General features: G+C 43.8%; 1 protein-coding gene across 1 annotated transcript in view; it reads right to left on the bottom strand.

The window, feature by feature from the left end:
- LOC3291724 (uncharacterized) overlaps positions 1–19726 on the bottom strand; it is a 48233-nt gene that overhangs the window by 25784 nt on the left and 2723 nt on the right. The gene's annotated exons all lie outside the window — the stretch shown is intronic.

Genomic DNA, 19726 nt, shown 5'->3' with positions numbered 1-19726 from the left:
TGATAGGACGCAACCAAAAAAAAATGTATGGAATAATAATCATTGCTGCTGGAGACTTTGGTGTTCTTCTGCCCTTTTTTATGGCGTTGGTTGCGACCAGGGTAGAAGCTTTTTTAGCTCGCCATCGTTACACTTGACTGGCTTCATTTCGGGCAGTGCAGAGAGGGTAGGACATCGGAATGAAATACACTTTTGCCCGCAACATCACCAGGCCACTGCTTGTGGAGGACCGGCGGAAGGGATGGTATGGTCATTAAAGGAGCGCTGAGAAAAGGGGTGGGCCATTTCAGTGAAACAAAAAACTCCAAGTGAGAACGCATTCTGAAACCGGTAGCAGAGATTGTTCGGGTAAGCATAAAAGCTTTCAGTGCCTTTTGCCTTTGCCATTTTCCCCCACGCCAGACCGGGGTCTTCGTTCGCTGCTCCTTAAGCTTCTTCCTTCCGACATCTCGCAAGTCCCACCCCGCAAGTCTCTGGCGTGCCCAAACGGACCGGGTTTTTATGTTTCCAAATGGCAAATCATGCTTGTCTGCCTTCCAATTTCCTGCCCTTCCTACCCCAGAGCGTGCCATTTTTCTTTTGCAAACCCATAGTTTTCCACTCTCCAGTGTCGAGTAAAAAGGAGGTTTTCTTTTCAATTTCGAAGCGCTCCACCTTCTACCGCTTCGCTTGGTGCGCCATGTCCATCCGTCAAAGGGCTTTGTTTGGTGCTTCGTTAGGGTTTTCCATTCGGGCTTTTTTCTTCTACTGGTTTGTGCTGGAGTGGGCATGAGCTAGGGGGACGTCCTCCATTGTGTCCGACGGGTTGGGAGTTTTTGAAGATTGAAGTAGTGGTTTTTACGAAATAAAAGCTCTTCTCTTCTTTTTTTATTTAAGAGTCCAGCAGAAGAGGGCTTCCTTTTCGATGGTCAAAAACGATTGTTGTAAAAAGGTGGAGACTAATGTTGGTTTGCTGAAGCAGACGTGAATAAAGGGGCACACACACATACACACACAAAGACAAAAGGGAGGGATGGTCTCAGTGTTGAAGTGTGGTTTTGTGTTATTTTAAGTTGAATAAAACGGGGAAAAATAAACTAAAATTCAGAAATGTGGATGTTAGAACAGTTTTCATCCTCAACTTTCATTATAAAATAAGTTGATGGTATTTTTGAAATGTAAAATATAAAATTACTGCTACCATTCTTAGCCCAAAAAGCCCAGACTTTCTGGACAAATTTCTAAGAAAACCAGTAAATTTCAATTTCCCTCAATTAACACGGGAAACCAGCGCAGCTGACCAAACAAAAACCAGACGTTCCATAATATATACGTTTGTTGCCCGTTTACTGCTTCGTGGAAATCGTTTCCCCATTCAGTCCAGCAATGTTTAGGGCCCTGTTCGTTTTGGCCATCGGTTTTTGCTCAACGGACTGTTTTTTTTTAAACCATTTTACCCTTAGTTTTCTAATGAGTTTAGCATCCGTTTGGCTAATCATTAGACCGGCAAGATCTTTGCCCTTGCTTGGATATGGAACGGACACAAAAAAAGTGTAAAATCAGCTTATCACCATGTGATTAATGGCACCTGGTGAGACTTTCCATTCAAAATAGCAATGAAAACTGATTGCCACGAGCGCTGCTTTTGTTTGTGGTTGGAAGATTAATATTACTATTTGAGGTAACAAAAACTCACACAGCGCGATAAATGGAAATTTGTTTTTATGAAAAAAAAAACAATCAATTATTTACGGAAGTAAATTAATTAAAAAATGTGTAACAAATATGTTAAAATTATCGCAAAATCTTAAATGATTTACTTATGTACTAAGCTGTTTCATTTGAATTTGTTGGAAAACCTCATGGCGAGCAGGAACAATAAAAAGGCTAAAGTTTTCTATAATATTCTTTGCATCTCAAACACACACACACACTTTCCAACGAGCGTCTCGATGGTGTCAAATGTAATGGCAGGTTTCGGCTTTCTCACAGCCATGCCAAAATTGCGTAAAACAACACCAAAAGAATGCTATGATTAATTGCAAAAGAAAGACAAGTGTATGCATGAAAAAACGAGCTGCATGAAAAAACGAGACAGACAAAAAAGCGGTTCAATAAATCGCCCCGCAGAAGATCATCTCGAATAAAACCCTTTTCCGAGGGACCGGGGGAGGGATGAAAGCACCAGCTCAACGATATCTTTTCACCATTTGGCTGGTGCCAGGCGCCTTCTAAGCTTGCTGACAGTTGCTAGCTGTAGCTGCTGTGTTTACGATATGAATCAAGTGTAGGATGCAACAAAAAAAGGGTATCGCCGTGACATACGATACGTGTGCCCCAGGGACGGGCATCAGATGGGATGGTGCGGGACAGATTTTATCCACCACGTCCAACTGTATTGTTATGCAAGACGGTATAAAAATCGCTTCCCTTGCTTAACGGTGTGAAGATGAGCTCGCTAGACAAAGTGCGAAAGTAAGACAACACACCGGTGTGACGTAGAAAAATAAGCAGTTATTTTTCAAATTATACACACTTCCACAAGCAGAAGTCCCGCTCACGGTGAGGGCAAGCCGACAAGTCGAAGGATGATGAGGGCACGCGCGAGGTGAAAGAAAGTGCCCGAAAAAACGAACTGCTTGGTTTGGCTGTTGTACTTTTTCGGGTCCTTAATTTTCCTTACTGCGGTTTTGGGTTGCCGTATCGCACTGGAAAGGTGTTGTACGTGTGTGTAAAAAGCACATAACCGATAAAAGGGTTATGTGAAACGGTGAAACGGGGAAGGGGGGAGGGGTTGACAAATGGGTCCGAAACACGTCGGGGCAACTTTGGAGTTTTGGCAGCGGAATAAAAACGGCTAAACTTGCACGAGACTATCATTAATTCTTGGTGATGGTACTTGGCGACTTGGAAAGGAATGTGGGAAGTAGCTTGGGCTGGATGAGGTGAAGTTAAAAGATGAAATGATGGTGTTGTAAAGAAATGTATGCATTTTGTCCATTTTTTGACTGACTAGAGATACCTCGAAGTAAGTGTATAAATGTTTTTGTTTTGTATTTCAACGCTATAAGCGAGTTTAGTATATGCTTTCTTTGTGCAAGATGGCTGCTGAGGCGGTACTACTGTAGAACATAGGATGGTAACTACATTTTATGAATATTTATAAACATCGCAAAGTATTTGAGTGCCTTTATCATTCAATATGCTGCATACAGGTTGATAAATAAGTAACTTTTGAAGTTAAAAGGGATCTGGTCGATTTTGCTTAACCGATTGCATACATTTAGGCAAATTTAGCTTTATTGTAACTTGCCTAACATTTCGCTACACGATACACAGCTTTATTGTAAACTAAAAACAAACAAAAATAGTTATATTTCAATGAGAACACTTTAAATAACAGATGAGCCTGAAGCAGAAGGTTAAAAAAATCTTTCCTCGTATTTGCTAGCCGCCATATTGTACCGAAGAAAGCATTTTCATTGGTTGTGATTTTGGAGGCGCAAAAAATGAGGACGATAACTCACACTGCAGGAAGCAATAAAAAAAGCGAAGGGACGAAACAAAAAACACATTCACCGAAACCACCCAAACAAACTCACCGAACCAACAAAATAATATGAAAAGGCCCCGTATTGATCGCACCGAAAAGGACAAAAGAATGGAAAGGAACGAGTAAAATGATTTTTTTGCAAAACAGATTGCGTAAAAGCACAGCCGTTAGAAAAGGACGCTGGTGTTGGAATATGAAAAAATGGGCTCTGGCCAAAAAGGGCGACCGCATTCGGTGTTGAAAGAGGAAAGAAAAAAATACACTCCCATACAATGCTGCCTTTTTGTCTTGGTGGTTGGAGGAGGTGAAAGTAAAAAAACACGGTGAAATGCGCGCGCGTATGAATGCCCCAGGATAGCGGTAAAGACAACAGTGTATATGGGAAGGAAAATAGGAGAAAAAAAGGAAACTGGCCCTGCAGTTGTGGTTGGAATATTTGCACGAGCGCAACACCATTATCGCGCTACGTGTTGGAAATACCGGCGAGGGTAAAAAATGGGCGTTCGAGGGAGGCAGTTTTTTTGCCACCCTTCGAGACAATAAAAAAACGGGAAGAGAAAGCTCTCATTCCCCTTTTGCACGTCTGTGAATATGAGAAAGACGTGTAAGGTACGCAGAAAAGGACGAAAAGAAACAACGTTGAGCGCTTTTAACTTTCAGAGGTACGTGTGTATGAGAATGTAAGTCTTAGCAAGTAATGTGTTGATATGGCGCGAAGAAGGACGATCCAAGGGGGGAGAGTTAAAAAAATGAAACACGTTCCCGTACACAATGCGACGAGGCGCCAAAGAGGAAAACCAAGATGGTTCCGGGGTTAGCCTTTCGCTATGTTGTTGTTTTATTTATTTTTTTGCTGCACCCAACTGCTCGTCTGTTTTCCTATGCAAGGTGTCTGAAGACATCTATGTAATTGTGCCTTCGCCCTTGCTTTCGATGTCCCTTGCTTTTGTGACACTGTTGTCTTATGCTACGCACTGAGCGTGAAAATGAAAAAAGGGCAATGGACGGTATAACGTTGAAGTGGCAAAACGTATTTGAACGTTTGTTTGGCGATTTGTTTTATAAGATACTACATAAAATTGCTTGTTTAGTACATTGCCTACTTTAAGGCGCTGCTGTGCTACATTTGCACTAAGCATCAACGCCTAAAGCTATGCAATTTGCTTGTTTTCTGTATGTTTCATAACAATATTTTAGGCAGTGAGGATTTCAAATCGAGGAAAAATTTAAAATATTATTCATTATTCAGAAAGCACGGCTTCGGCCGAATTTTAAATATTACATTTCAATAACAAATTGACAAAAACTATTATGCAAAACAAAACAGTTCAAATGAATAACAAAGCTTGAATAAAATAATGTTGAAATAAAAAAGGACATTCTTTTCAAAGAAAACCCAAGAGATAGAAACAATAATGCTGTACACGCTTGAGCGAAAGCTACGCCACTCTTTCTTGCCACACTTTATCGCCCTCGGTTGCGCTGTGGCTCGCGGTTGGACTGCAAAAGGCCATATACTTTCTAACTATGTATGGGTGTGTTGAGATATTCATGCAATAAGGGAGACGCTGTATTTTAAAACCAGGATGATGCTTTTTTCTTGGCTGATATAATAGTACTGTATATGTGTGTGTGAGCGGCACACAAAAATCATTCTGTATAAAACACACACAAACACCCAGCAAAGAGGTGAAAAAGAAGCAAAACTTACGGCCACTGACGGTAGTCTTGGGTATGGAAATGGGTGGGTTTTCCGCATTTCATGTTTCGTATTCCATTACAGGACGTTTTTTTGTGTCCTTCCGGGGTTTTTTGCCTTCTGAAGTGTTTTAAAACCCTTACAGTACAAAAAGTAAATGCACGTACGGTGAGAAATGGCACGTGAGCTGGCAGTTAGCTCAGATAAAAAGGGAAAGAAACGATAGACCTAGAGAAGAAGAGTTTCAGTACATGTTGGTAAGTTATATTCGAAACATGCTCATCGCAGTGGTTGACCAAAGGAAGTAAAAGAAATCTTTAATGTGAAAGAGAAAGCTAATGTTTTTTCGTTTCATTTGGATAATTTGTTTTTGGCCAGAAATATGGACATGTTGTTGGTTGTTTGTTTGAGATTCGAATTTAAACAAGTATTTAATTCAAATCTTAACAAAAAAATTAACCACATTTCAGCTCGATTCAGACACAATCCGTTAGTGCTGAATGCATTTAAACGCCATCATTTCCAACACCCTCTGCGCCAAGGAAACACTTTCACTAGCCCACAAAGTCTGATGCATTGCCAACAATTTCTTCCCGACTCGTACCACACGGACTCGAACCGAACCGAAAGGCGACGGTATGCCATTATCCTTACGATTTTCCGGCTATTGGATTATCGTGTTTCAGCACTTCATTAAAGCACCGTTTCGCCAAAGCGCCACGCGAAATCCTGCTCCGTGGAGGCAACATCTCGCGTCTTGCTGTTGCGTTTCCCCTGGCTAAAGGGAAGTTTGTAGACAGGCATCGTCTTCCTCCGATGGGACTGGCACCGATACACCGGCTAGCCTGTGCATTATTTGCCGATTGCCACCGAGGAGTAACGCTTAGAGCTAGAAACTGCATGGCATGGCACAGTTTTCGCACCGTGTGTGCGTTGTTAGCAAGAAAGCATCACCACGTCGTACCGTCGAATGGGTTCAGTTCCTTCGACCTTTTGCAAACCCTCGGCCGGTCAGACGGTGCTTGGTACCTTGGTCAAGTTTTGTGGCCAAGATGATGGGCCTTGGGACGGCAGGTGAGGTAAGCTTCACGTTTGGGTATGGCCAGTGTTTAAACTAGACTTTGGCGTTCGACCTACTCTCTCGGTGACGTAAGGTTAAGGTGTCGAAAGGATTCTTTGGACGGACTTTGGGCCGGTTCGTTAAGGTTGTGAACTTCACAGGTTGAGCTTGGTGAAGGTACATTAAAGATGTTACATATATGGCAACCAATGATGGGGTAACTGTTTGCAAGGATGGGTGTGAAAATATGGCCATCAGGGTTAGAGCAATGAACGGTTTGTAGGTGCAGAAGCTAAACATACCCAAACTAATGTTACCAACGTCGGGGAGGAATCAATATTTTGTTCCATTTTTCGCAAAAATTACAGAGAATATAGAGAGTAGGGATGTGATAATGGATTCATTTCTTTCTCTTGGTTAAAATATTTTCTGAACATCAAGAGATTACTAAATGTATTTAAAGTCTTTTAGGAAATACCTTTAGCAAAAAATTGTATATCTGCCAGAAATCATGTAGCACTCGTAACGAATAATACTTTCAGGATTTTAAAACGCTGAATACACAGCAAAACAAAGTGCACATAAAGCAACTGTGTCCATAAGTCACAAACTAATACATTTATCTCGACAGAGCAACTGTAAGCAAGCACTTCCACCACTTAACCCAGCCTCACAACGATCCTCGGGCGTCGCTGGTTTAACTTTGCTGTCAATTACCCTTAGCAAGTCTCTGGTAACGAACGATGTCCTTCGGCGTCCGAATGGTTCGATGGCATTAAATCAAAACTCCGATGTGCGTTTTATTATCCACCGAGGGCTCATCCCGTGCCTTTCCTGTCCTGTCCCCATTCCTGCACATCTACCATCCCTTTAAATGATCCATTGTCTCTTGGTATGCTGTCTTTGTTTATCCTACTTTCTTGTGCTGAAGAAGCGAGACACACACACACACGGGTCGGGATAATGTTGGGCTGGTTTTTACAATGTTGCGAAAGATATGCACCCCCCTCCTTACCGGAAGATGGGACAGGATGGCAGGACAGGCTCAACCGGGAACCCGAGAGCCCGGAGGGTTTTGTCTGTAAGTAACGCTGTAAATCAAACAACAAGCCCGAGGATAACGTGGCAAACGTTGGAGAGCTCCGCACGGTGGGGTGTCTTGTAACGAGCGGCTCTCGTGTACGGGATGGGAGGCTTATGGGAAGGATTTGTACGGCTGCAGCTAATCGTTGCATATGTTAACGGGAATGGTTGAAAACGACAAAAAGAAAGGAAACGACAGCAAAGGACATATTGCCTGGTGCACATGGAACCGTTTCGGGATGGTAGAGAGATTAGATTCCGAGAGCCTTCGGCTGGTGGACAATGCAATTGAAGACAATTTTCTTCGATATAATTTCATTGTTTGGTTAGTATCTGGAGTTGAAGGGTTTTGAGAGCTTAAAGATGGAATCTACAAACGTTTTGTTCACTTGGTGGCACATCAAGATAATGATAATACGTTTTTGATGTAATGGAAGGTCGGTGCAGCGCTTTTTAGTACACGTTTTAGTACAATCCAATAATAAAATATTTAAATGTATAAAAGATGAATTTTGAAGTGCATAATGCATTAGATTATTTTGCTTAGCATTACCTTATAAAATGTTGTTTTCTTAATCTCACTAAAGAATTCGTATAAAGGCTGATAAAAATATTATTGAAAGCAATCAACTAATTAGCAACGATAGTCTTGGTCTGTGCAAATCAACAACCTCCTCCAAGCGTAGTTTGCTACGAAAATCAAGAAAACCCTCCCGCACGTTCATTGTTTTTGTAATCGATTATTTCCGTTTTCCTATCCCATCGCTACGAAGGTGTGCATCACCGTTGTCCAGGTGCCGGAAACCCACCTCATCCTTGTGCCCCGGTTTGGCAGAAAACGCCTTATACAGCATGAAAGCAAAACGCGTTTACATATCAACCGGGAGGAACGGAAGCTCACGGAAAGTTTCTTCTCCGTCTTGGGCGGCAAGTGCACGCAGGCCACCATCACCATGCCAATGGACAGCCCGGTCCACATATGGGGTGGAGACGGCCCCATTGAATATGAGCCGAAACGGAAGCTGAACCCCCGTGCACACGGACATAACAAGCCATAACAGAAACCCCGAAAGGATGTCTTACTTCTTCACCTTCATCCATCTTTCTCTTTCTCTCTCTCTCTCTCTTTTTCTCTTTCTCTCCCTCTTTTCCCCGTCTTCAGTACGGGGGGTTTTTCTTCACCTTTTGCACCATTTAAACCAGCCGTGCTCCCATGCGCACGTACAGCAGCGTTTGCGTTTTGCACGGTTTTTCCTTGCGTTCGCACAAATTGCTACCCAACCGGGTAGGTGCTGCGTTCGGCGAATAAACCGGCGCCGAGGACCATGCGTCTCCACCCATTGGGGGGTGGTGGGTGGGTTAGATGGGTGAAGCAGAGAGTTTCTTACGAAACCGTACATAGAAATCGACTCCATACGGCTCCGAGACGAACTGTGGTGAAAGATGAGGTGCATCTGCCCCTTTTTGCACGCCATCTCTTCCAGCTTTGCTTTGTTTTGTATTTTAAAGCGAGAGGCGATCGACAGGTGGAGGCTAGCAGGGAGCACACAAACCCACCCCCGGGGGTGGCCCTGGCACCATGGGATGAGTTTGTCTTGGAAAGCGTCTTGGAAAATGGAAAACGTCTTACAAGGAGCGGCACGAGCGCCATCGCCTCGGTCGCTCGCCTTCGAGTGGGAGGTTTTGGAGGTGGGTGGGAGTGTGGGTGGCTACCGGGTGTCCAGTCCATTCCAGCGTTCAGTAACACCCTTCTCTATCTCTATTCTCACTCGAGCTCGCTTACCATCTTCTTGCTCTCTCTCTCTCTCTCTCTCTCTCTGTAAAATCTCTCTCCTTCTCGCTCACCCGGGATGACCAACAGGGTGCGACGGGCCGAGTAAGCTCGCGCGGGAGGAAAGCGATGATGTTTGTGAGCGGTTTTGAATTTCAAATCGAATCCTTTCCCTCCTCCTTCCTTCCCTTTCCTCCCTTCCCCTCGTTCATGGGGGTTAATTTCAAGACGTTCGTTACGGGGCGCCCCGGCCGGAGCTTCTAGAAACTCCGGGGCTCCGGGTGGGCCACCGGAGATGTGTTTGTGCCACCCACTTCTTGGCCATTTTCTTATTGAAACACAGAGAGAGAGAGAGAGAGAGAGAGAGAGAGAGAGGGCCACCTCTTCTTCCTACCTCTTTCTTGGTAGTGCCGATTAAAAACGGCCACCCAATGCCACCCACCCGAACACAGCGACAGCACACACTTTCTTACTGCGGTGGGCATCCGTTCCCTGGGACCGTTGTTTAAGACGTTTCGTATCCTTGTGCACGTGGTATGTATATGCTTTATGTTTTATCTTCCCCAAGTCTTCCCTCCTTCCCCCACCATAACGTGTCTCTCTCTCACACACACAGAGGCACACATACACTACGCTTTTTGCTCACTCGCAGAGGAAGAGGACGATAACCCATACAAGTTAGTGTGCCTCGCACTGTCTCTCTCTCTCTCCGTGCGCTCTACCGCCATCATCTTTTGTTATTGTTCCACTGGATAGTTTGGCAATCTCGGGTTGGTGGGTGGTGGGCGTTTTGCGTCAGGTCCACTCAAAAGCCACCGTCTCGCCCGCCGCAACGAAGGGAAGGATATACAAATTTAAGTCAGATTTTGTGGGCTAACACTATTCCACACGATAAGCACACCGGCGGGAATTGAGTGGAATGGTGCGTTTATATGTGGACAGAGCAGCGGGGGCTGGGGGAGGGGTTACCAAAACCCGTTTGCCATCATCCTCATGCCAAAACCCTTTTGCCTCTTGGGGAGAAATGTGCGCGCGGAGTGTTGGAGCGGTGGGGCTGGCCGAAGTTCCGAACGCTTCATTTCAAAAGCTTCCCACAGTGAACCGGTCAATGGGGTGGGCTGGACTGGTATGTGTGTGTGTGTGTGTGTGTGTGTGAGAGGATGCTTCCTGCACGCCCTCCCAGCATACCGTCCAGTTGAGCTCTTCAGCATCTTACCATTTTCTTAGACATTTTATGTGTGTACACACGTCTTATCTTTAATGCATGCTGCTTCGCATGCACACAAACACACATACACGTTTGGCCTGAAAAGTTTGTGCATTTGGAGGGGGGGCTTTGCACACATACGGGTCAGAGACACACAGACACATGCAAACGGTTGCGATGGCGAGTGCCGTGTGTTGGACCTGTGCAAAACCACAGAAATACGCACACATACACCCACAGACACATGCTCAATTTGGCCACCCGTTGTTATCTTTCCTGCTCTATCGCACACAATCATACTCATACACAGACACACACACACACACACACACACACACACACACACACACACAATCACGGGTTCTTCTTAAGGAGCTTATAATCCTTACCTACTAGCGGGATAATGAAGCTTGTTCGTCTTGGAGTGGCATGGGACGAAAGGGAAAAGGGCCGAGCTGGATTCCATTATTAAGATCGACCGTCCGCAACACGTGTGTGTGATAAAGGAAAAGTATGTGTGTGTGTGTACGCACATGAGAGGAAAACAGAAAAGCAGTGCTTTAGGTATCTCTTTTCTTTTATTTCCACCGAAAGAAGCGCTAACAGGAAAATGTGGTGAATTTGAAACAAAAAATCCATACCAAGCAAGTGGTCCAATTTGGTCCTTCGAGCCGGATTTTGCTTTTGAAACCGTTCGGACGACGCCATGCTTGGGTAGCGTCTTATGCAAATCAGCAAAGCCGCACGATCGAAAGGGGAGAGAGATAAGAAAGAGGAGGCAGCCATTCTTCAGGCTTTCCTTTTTGTCGGTGGACAATCGGTAGAATGGCCTTTTCCGGTTCGCCACGCATCGGAAGCCGCACACACACACACACATGGCTTTCGTAATCGGGAGTAGGGTCTCTGTCGAGCTAGGGGTGAGTTTTCTTAAGAAAATCTTAAACACTTCGGGTCGTGCCCGGGATGTCGATGTGTCCACCCACCCAGCCCACCGGGGGGACACATACAGTAGTGAGCCCTCACTCACACATACACAGACAAGGGGGGAGGGCCATGCATTACTATACTTACACACATACACCGCCACACTGAGTCTTGGCTACTGGCACTGTCTTCGAGATTATCGGGCAAATTTCTTCGACAAGGGATGTTGCTTCGTTCACTGCCTCGTGCAGCCTTTCCTGCAGCCACGACATATGTATGGGTGTGTGAGTGTATGTGTGTGTGTGTGTGCATTTCAAACCATGCCGTGCATAATGCATAGAGCAAGAAGTTCAAATAATATAACGTCTCAGTGTGAGGGTGTGTTTTTTTGTTTGTTTTCCGAGCTGATTTCTTAGGCATAGTGAATGTGCAGAAGATGCGCATGTTCTTAGCGCAATTTCGTATTCCAAAGAAAAGCACACACTCACACACCCACACATTGGAGAATTGAGGAACGGAAGGGGTAAGCAAGATAGTGCGCATTAAAATTGGAAACGAAAGGATTAAGGTTGCATTTTACGCTCGCAAATTGGATATCGATCACACCGGTTGTTCGTAGAAGGTCAGCACGGGGTGTGCGAGAGTGGCGAGATATTGGGATTTGGGACTATTCCGGAGACTGTAGCCCTTTCCCAAGCGCACCAAGAGACGTTTCAAACGAAAATGAAAAAAAAAATGATAGGACTCATTTGTTTGTTCTGCGAAGTTTGATGTTTTTGTAACGCCAGGCAGAATGCAAACAGAGGCTGTGAAAACTGGGCTATCTTATTAAACAACAGCCAGCGGGGACAGCAAGACGACAGTCTTTTGCTTTGATTGGGCTAAATCTAAATAGCTGAGGAGAAGAAGAAAGAAAAAAAAATAAGAGAGTCGGACAACGGCCACCAATGCCAGTTAATTATGGCCGCGAGTGTGTTTTGTCGAAACGGGCGTTTGCTGTTGACCCGAACCCCTTAATTAGTGCACAAAAAGCGGGATAATTATGCTGGCAGGAGGATTATCGCAACCGTTGGATCAGCTTACAGCTCCATACTGATGGTGGACGCTTCCTGATCAGGCTACGCGCTTCATGGTTGTAACACAATTTAATTGGAAATTGAGCAATTGGGAGTGCTCAGGTATTGTTGAGGCAGTTTAAATGAAGTTAATTTTAGTTGTAATAATGAGTAGTTCTGAATGATATTGTTTTTTTTTCTCTCAGGCAGTTGGTTAACATAATAATGCTTCTATTTAACTATTCTAATTAAATCTATGATGAGTAATTGAGAAGATTAATGGTGGGAGCTCGGAATCAGACCTAATCGATTCCAATTCCGTGTTCGAAATCAATTTTGGAGCCGATTCCGATTCCGGAGCCGATTCCGGAGTTGGTTGCGGATCCGATTCCGGAGATGAATCCGGAGCCGATTTCGGAGTTGGTCCCTGATCCGATTCCGGAACCAATTCCGGAGCCGATTCCGGACACAATTCCGGAAACTGATTTCGGAATCGATTCCGGAAACTGATGCCGGATCTACTATTCGGAATCGATTCCAGAGAACTTCGGAGCTAGTCGGAATCGATTTCGACGAAATCTTGATTTTTCCCATCACTAGAGAAGATTCACTACTTCAGAATAATTGATATTAAGTTCAATAAAATTTCCATTTCTCAGTTTCCTCTTGGCTCGACTAGATCATACTGGAAGAAAATCGACCAGCAAACATCATTTTGAAGGCATGATGAGTACGATTTAATAACAATTTATAAAGGCAAAATAGAAAATGCAAGCGATAAACTGTGCCATGATCCGTATGTAAATATATTGTTTTTGTTTCTGGGCCATTTCTCCAAGGCAAATGGTTAATAGAGGAGCGAAACCTCACGTTCAGTACCTTATAAAACGAATATCAAACGTTCAATTGATTCGATTAAGGCTTACACTTCGCTCGACTTTGTTGCACAGTTTTCCTGCAAAAAGGGGAAAATCTACTCGCAAACTGCATTCTTTTCCACCCCACGAAGCACACGAGCATTAGAACAAACAAACAAAAAACGCCCCCATTTGCTTCCCTTTAACGCTTCCGGTGGGATTTAATTTTTCCCCGTACGGTTTGCAGAAAACCAGAAACGGCGCGCGGCTGACGGCTGAAACTCTTTCCACCTTCCAGTTCCAGCAAAACCGACGGACCGTCGTTTTGGACCAGTCTTGGCGGATCAGAAACACGTACACACACACATCCGCCGGGCTCATAGTTGTGCAAAAATAGTGCAAAAGCCGGGAAGATTCAGAAAATAAACACGGCTGAAAAATGAGCATCTCGTAAAAATGGGTAAACACCGCACTGCACTGCGTTCGGCACCCACAGCGGTTGGTTGCGGGTGATGCAGCAGCAGCAGTAGAAGGAAGAAAGCAAAAATAACAAGAGTAAATAAGAACAAAAAAAAAAACACACACACACATGTACAAGGGTGATCGTTGTAGGGTTTGGTGAGAGGGAGCAAGATACGCACACCTATTGGATCACCGGATCACCTACCCCGTTCGGGCGGGTTTGTTGCACACGAAGGAGAAGGAAGCTTTTGTTATTTTTAAGATAAGAGGCGACCGAGGTCAGCGAGATTACGCGTGTGCACATTTTGGTCGAGATAATAATGTGGAATAATTGTAAGTGAAGTATTAAAAATACTGATCATTTCCCCTATTTTGACTAAAGGAATGATCGGTGAGTCAACAAGGCTTGCAGAAAATACTCCATCGGTGTAAGTTGGTGCTGTTACGGCGGCAGTATTTTTAAACTATTTTTATTTACTTCCTCGTGATCATTTTCTTCTCTAGCACCAACAGACACACGCACACGCCGACTGTAGTTTACTGCATGGGTGCAATTCACAATCGTCGTGCTGTTTTTTTTCGCTCTTCAACCCCTCCTTTGCTTAACACCTTCGAGCTCGCCCGGCGCTCGATCATCTTTCCAGCAGGGGTGAGAAAATAATATACGCCCAGCAGCAGCAGCAGCAGTACCAACACCACCAGCGAGATCATTTGTTTATCTATCTTTTCTGCATTGCACTCGGGGTGCATGCGTCCGCAATGCGTCCGGTCGTATGGGAGGATGACTGTGTGGAAAGTTCCTCAAATGAGGTTTTTTCTTTCTTTTTTTTTTCGTTGCCTTCTTTTCATTCCAACACCAACGCCGCTGCCGTTAGGTTGCAATTGGTGCAATGGATCTGGTAAAACGCGCTCGAGATCCCAGGCCCAGGGTTAGTGGTTATTAGTGTGCGTAGCTCAAGTAGCAATGAAGCGAACGATGCATTTGGAATTGTTGTGCGAATTTTGTTTAGTTTTTTGGAAACGAATGGTTTAATCATGGATAAAATTGGATAAAATCGAGTAGTTTACGTGTCGGATCTTACTAAGAGAAGGTAAAGGTATGATCAAGCTTCATGTAATGGTCTTTGAATAGACTTTTTCTCGGATATTAATTGATAGATTTGATCAGGCTCAGGTATGTGAAATGGATTACTATTTTTTCATCAATTTCGTTTTAGTTTCCATAGATTTATTCTTAAAAATGTATCTTTTGCAATGAAACATTTAAGAAAAAGTTAAGAATTAAACAAGCAATAAAATAAAATAAAATAAAATTTAAATCATTAACAAACTTCAATCCAAAACCTGTTCGTAAATTATGAAAATTCGATGTTAAGGGACAATCATTTTCATCGTAATTTATGAAAATTCTATGTTAAGGGACAATCGATTGTTTCTTAAGAAAACACCAATCATCAAGACAAATCATACCACTCTTCTAGCTCAAGCAGTTCGCGCTGGAATGCGTCCGCAGTTTGTGCCCGGCCGGTGCCATATAGGTTGTGCCATGTGCGCACCTAAGCCTCATCTCGGCGCAAAGGCCCGCGCGGTCTCACTTCGCGCATCTCGCACTCCGGTTAGCCGCAGCGGTTTTGTTTTATTTTATTATTGCTCCGTTCGTTCGTTCGTTCGTTCGTTCGTTTGTCTACCTTTCTCTCTCTCTGTTGCAATCGCCGGCCTTTTTGACGCTTTCGATGGCGAGCGCGTACTGTCTTGCCTTCGCCGTTGCGTTATGTGTGTGCAGATTCCTTCCGTCCTCTCCAATGTCCTCTCCCCATTCTTTAAGGGGCCAACGGCCGTGCCTCTTTCCATTCGGGCTTGTGTTAGAAGTGAGAAAAAGAACTGGAAACGATTGACACAAAGAGTGCAGCGCACCCTTGTGACACACACGGGGCGGCACAGAACCGCGGGGAGGCACCAGACCAGGACCAGGACTTGGGGAGAGGAAATAATCATAAAAATAATGCACTTTTGCATTACACTCGCACCCAAACACACCGAGCGTGCGGTACCGGCGCACTTTCCTGCTGCTGATTCATTCTCTTCCTTCCCCTTTTTTGCTGTTTGCTGTTGCTTTCGCGCAAATTTGCGTACCGACGCATGCAATTGTGTGCCGGTTGCTGGTGCGTGCCTGCGTTCGTTGTCTTGCGGAACGTGTGTTCGGTGTTTGGTTGGCCGTTTCATTTGTCTCTCTTTCCCTCCCCCCCCCCCATTTGTGTTGTCTTTCGTATTTGTTGGCGGATGCATTTAGCGGCGATTGGTGCGAGTATGCGATTTTTATTCTGCAGTTGCTGCTGCCACTTCTTTCCTCACCCTTCCTTGCTTTGCAAAAATATAGGGAAGCATCCACAGATTGCACAGAGTTGCACAGATTGCAGCGCTACGCGTTGTATTGTTTATTTTTTCTAAACCCCCGGTGCTCGGTGCTATAATCACACATACGCATATACGTCTGTATGCAAGCTGCATCTGATGCAGCAGAGCAACAGGGGAAGATTCCTGGCTGGATGGGCGTTCTTGGTGTACTGCTCAGTTCGTTTACATTTGCGGTATACATTCCTTCCGTGGGGTCAATTCTGCCTTGATTTGTTGCGTATTGCTGCTTTATTATTTACAAAACACACCTTTTTACAAGAATTTCCATGTGCTGATTATTCGATTTTAATCGGAGATCGTCGTAATTTGAGTTTTTAACGCTAGTTATTCTAATTGTTTTTTTACAATAATACACAAAATCTATTTCATTTTAACTAAAAACAATGCAGCATATTAAAACTGAGCCAGAATGAATGTAAAAACACAAAATAAGAACCAACCGCCATATGCTACCTTTAAAAAGATTCTTTCGTAATGCAGATTGCATACTTCTAGGGGAACTTTTATAGCATATGCATTGCACAGCGCAGAAAACCGTCAGCCAATTCCTTGCTTTATACCGTTATTAGAGAAAGTTTAAATGAGCAATTTCCTTTTCAGCAATATCTACCCCTTCCAGCTGACCCTTTCTTTAAGGGTGTTGAAATTTCACTACCAATAAAAAAACGGTTTCACACGTCATCTGGCCGTGCTGTCATGCTCTAATAAACAAGTGAACTCAATCGTCACCTCAGCGACAGTGGTCAACTACACACTCCCAACAAGACAGCTTGAACACAGCCCGCACGCTTAACCCCCGAAAACTCCTTTCACTAACGGGCAAAAAGGGGAAATGTACCACAAGTCCATTATCCTTTCGTTTGTATCGTTCCAGCAACCAGAAAAAACACTGTGTTGGTGCTGGTTGAAATTGGGAAATTTTTATTCCGTGCTGCAAAATGACCCCTTTTTCGCCTTTCATCTTTCACCGACGATTAGCATGAAAATGGGCAGAGCTGGATGCCGTTTTTTGTGCGTTTTTGTGCTATCCCCATGGAAAAGAGGGGTTAGAAAAGGGTCGCTGGACGAACGGTGTCTACCGGATTGCTGGGGTTAACCACCGAAATCAACTCCAATCTCGTTCCCCTTTGGCCATCTATCTCTTTTTCTAGCTAAATTCCTGTTTCGGGCTTGTTGCTCCGGGAACAATTCTGAAAGGGAAATTTCGGGTAATCAGATTAACCAAATCCGTCACCGAACCCTTTTCTTTTTTGTTGTTATTGCTCTAAAAGGGGAGTCCATTGACCCTTTTTTCCGGTGCTCACAGCACCCCCGAGGGAAGGGTTTGCAAAACAGCTACAAAACAGCTGTTCGGACCCGTGTTGAATGTTGAATGATCTCCGAGTTTCCAAGGAAGGGCTGACGAGGGCTGCGGAAGTAAAAAGGAAACGTAATACGAGACAAAACACGCACAAAAAAAGGAAAAGCAAAAAAGAACCCAAAAACACATGGCAAAGCAAAATAAAGCCACCCACCAGAAGCGGGTTCGGGGTACTTTGCTTTGCGGAAGGGACGATTTACGCTTCAAAACAAAACTGACCATCCGCAAACCGGCGTCTGACTGGGTGTGTGTGTGTGTGTGCTTTTTTTTATTAAACTGCTGTTGGGCATATTCTTTTATTCTTTCCGGTTACTGCTGTTTGATGATGATTCGCTGTATTTTTTGCTGTTGGCATTTGTTGCATGAGAGATAAACTTCCACTTCCTGTCGAGCAATCAGTCCGCCCGGTGGAATGCAATTAATTAATGGATGAGGCTGGCTTTTTTTGTGTGTATTGTGTATGTGTGACACCTTTGGCATCAATAACAAATGGCGATGTAAAAGCAATATAAAATCGCACAAAACAAAAAAACGGAAAGGGAAATAAATAATGACTAGGTGTGAATTCACAGTTACTGGCAATTGATGAAATTATTGCTCACTTTGGCACAGTGCAGTGCAGGGCAGTTTTTGTTGCCACTTTTTTTTTAATTATTGCCATTTTATTTGAACACTTTTATCCTTTCCAAACGCTTCATTGGATGGGCGGGTTGGTGATTTTCTTCATTATTTTGCATCATTAATTGCAAACACGCGGCTAGAATAATTCACCGCTCGCCGGGTGGATGTGAGGGCAGCACGTTCCATCGGCAGCAAAGTTTACACCGAAAAAGGGAAGCGCGACAGAGACTGGCTTGAGAAACACCAGTCGGAGTAAGAAAAAGGGCCATTTAAAGTGTGACTCATACTCCTGCTAATGCTTTGCTTGCAGACTGCGTATGCGTATGGGGAATAATTTAGCGCAAACAGGGCAAGAGGTACAGACAGAGGGATCTCAGCATACGAGAGGGATTTAAGCTTCTTTTTCCGTACACCTAATTGACGCAAAGGTTTTTACATTTAAATATGGCAGGATTTTACAACAATTGCTCCATATATGCTACATTCAGTGTATCCTTTTTGATGTTTATAGTTAAATAATTCGCCTCGATTGTACATTAGCCATTGGAGCTGTAATTCAAATCGAACGCGCGTTTCCATTGTCGAACTAACAATACGCATTTTCCATAAATTAATTCTAAACACCCAACTGTTTGGGTTCACTCTACAGCCACAGAAAGAAGTGCAGCTATGTGCTATGTGGCGCTGCCCGTGTTGTTCTAAAACATCCCGCCCGAGGGCCCGGGGTTAGACAACGACTCGGCGCTAAATGTGGTACGCGCGTTTTTGTAGCGCGTTGCCCCCGAGGGAATGGGTGTGTGTGTGTGTACGCCTGTTTTTTTTCCTTTCCCTTCTTTCTTTCTGCTTAGATATTAAAAACGTTCGCGGAGGTTGTTTAACGCAGAGTGGCAAAATGCGATGCTCGCTCGCTCGCAGAGCGCTGTACTTTGCTCCGCCAGTCTGCAAACTAACGCGTGCGGCATGAAAAAAACGGAAAGAATTATCATGCAAGGAAATAAATCATATGAGTTGTGGGAGGAGAGAGAGAGAGAGAGAGGGAGAGAGCATTTGATAGGGAAATTTGAACGGAGAAGATTTTTGAAGGAAGTTTAAGTTCGAAACGATTAAGCTGAATTATTTGAAGTTATTCAAATTTTTTATATAATTTTTAGGGGTTTTTGGATTAAATATATTTTTCAAATTGCATTAACTGATGTAATGAATAAGTAGCAATAAATAAATAAATGATGTTAAGTAAAATTTTATTGTTAAAAATTTAAGGAATTATTGTATCAATTATTTCTCTAAAATACAGAATACAATAAAGCTTATTTGCATGGTAACGTACCAGTAGAAATTAATGTTCCATGATTTAAAAAAAAAATCTATAAAACTTAAGACAAATATCGAATACAAGATACAGGCAAGTCCAATGTGTATTTTTTTAAATTTAATTGTGTACTAAATCACTAAAGCAATCGTAAAGCAATTTAAATTAATACATTTAAACTTCACAGGCAGACAGTCGAGCGACAACCCCAAACTCGGCAATTTCGCGTGAACGAAGCCGGAAGTATCTCCCACTTTCCGCTGGCGCCGGGCCCACACCACACCGCCAGAAAGGCTGACGACATTCACAAAAAAAGAAGCTCCCAGAGTTTGTCAGACAGCGACAGACGGCCCCCTCGTTACACCGCCAAT

This window comes from Anopheles gambiae, chromosome 3 (genome assembly GCF_943734735.2).
Source record: "Anopheles gambiae chromosome 3, idAnoGambNW_F1_1, whole genome shotgun sequence".
Classification (NCBI taxonomy): domain Eukaryota; kingdom Metazoa; phylum Arthropoda; class Insecta; order Diptera; family Culicidae; genus Anopheles; species Anopheles gambiae.
Note: the sequence above shows the minus strand (reverse complement) of the source record. Positions and strands in the feature narration are given on the sequence as shown.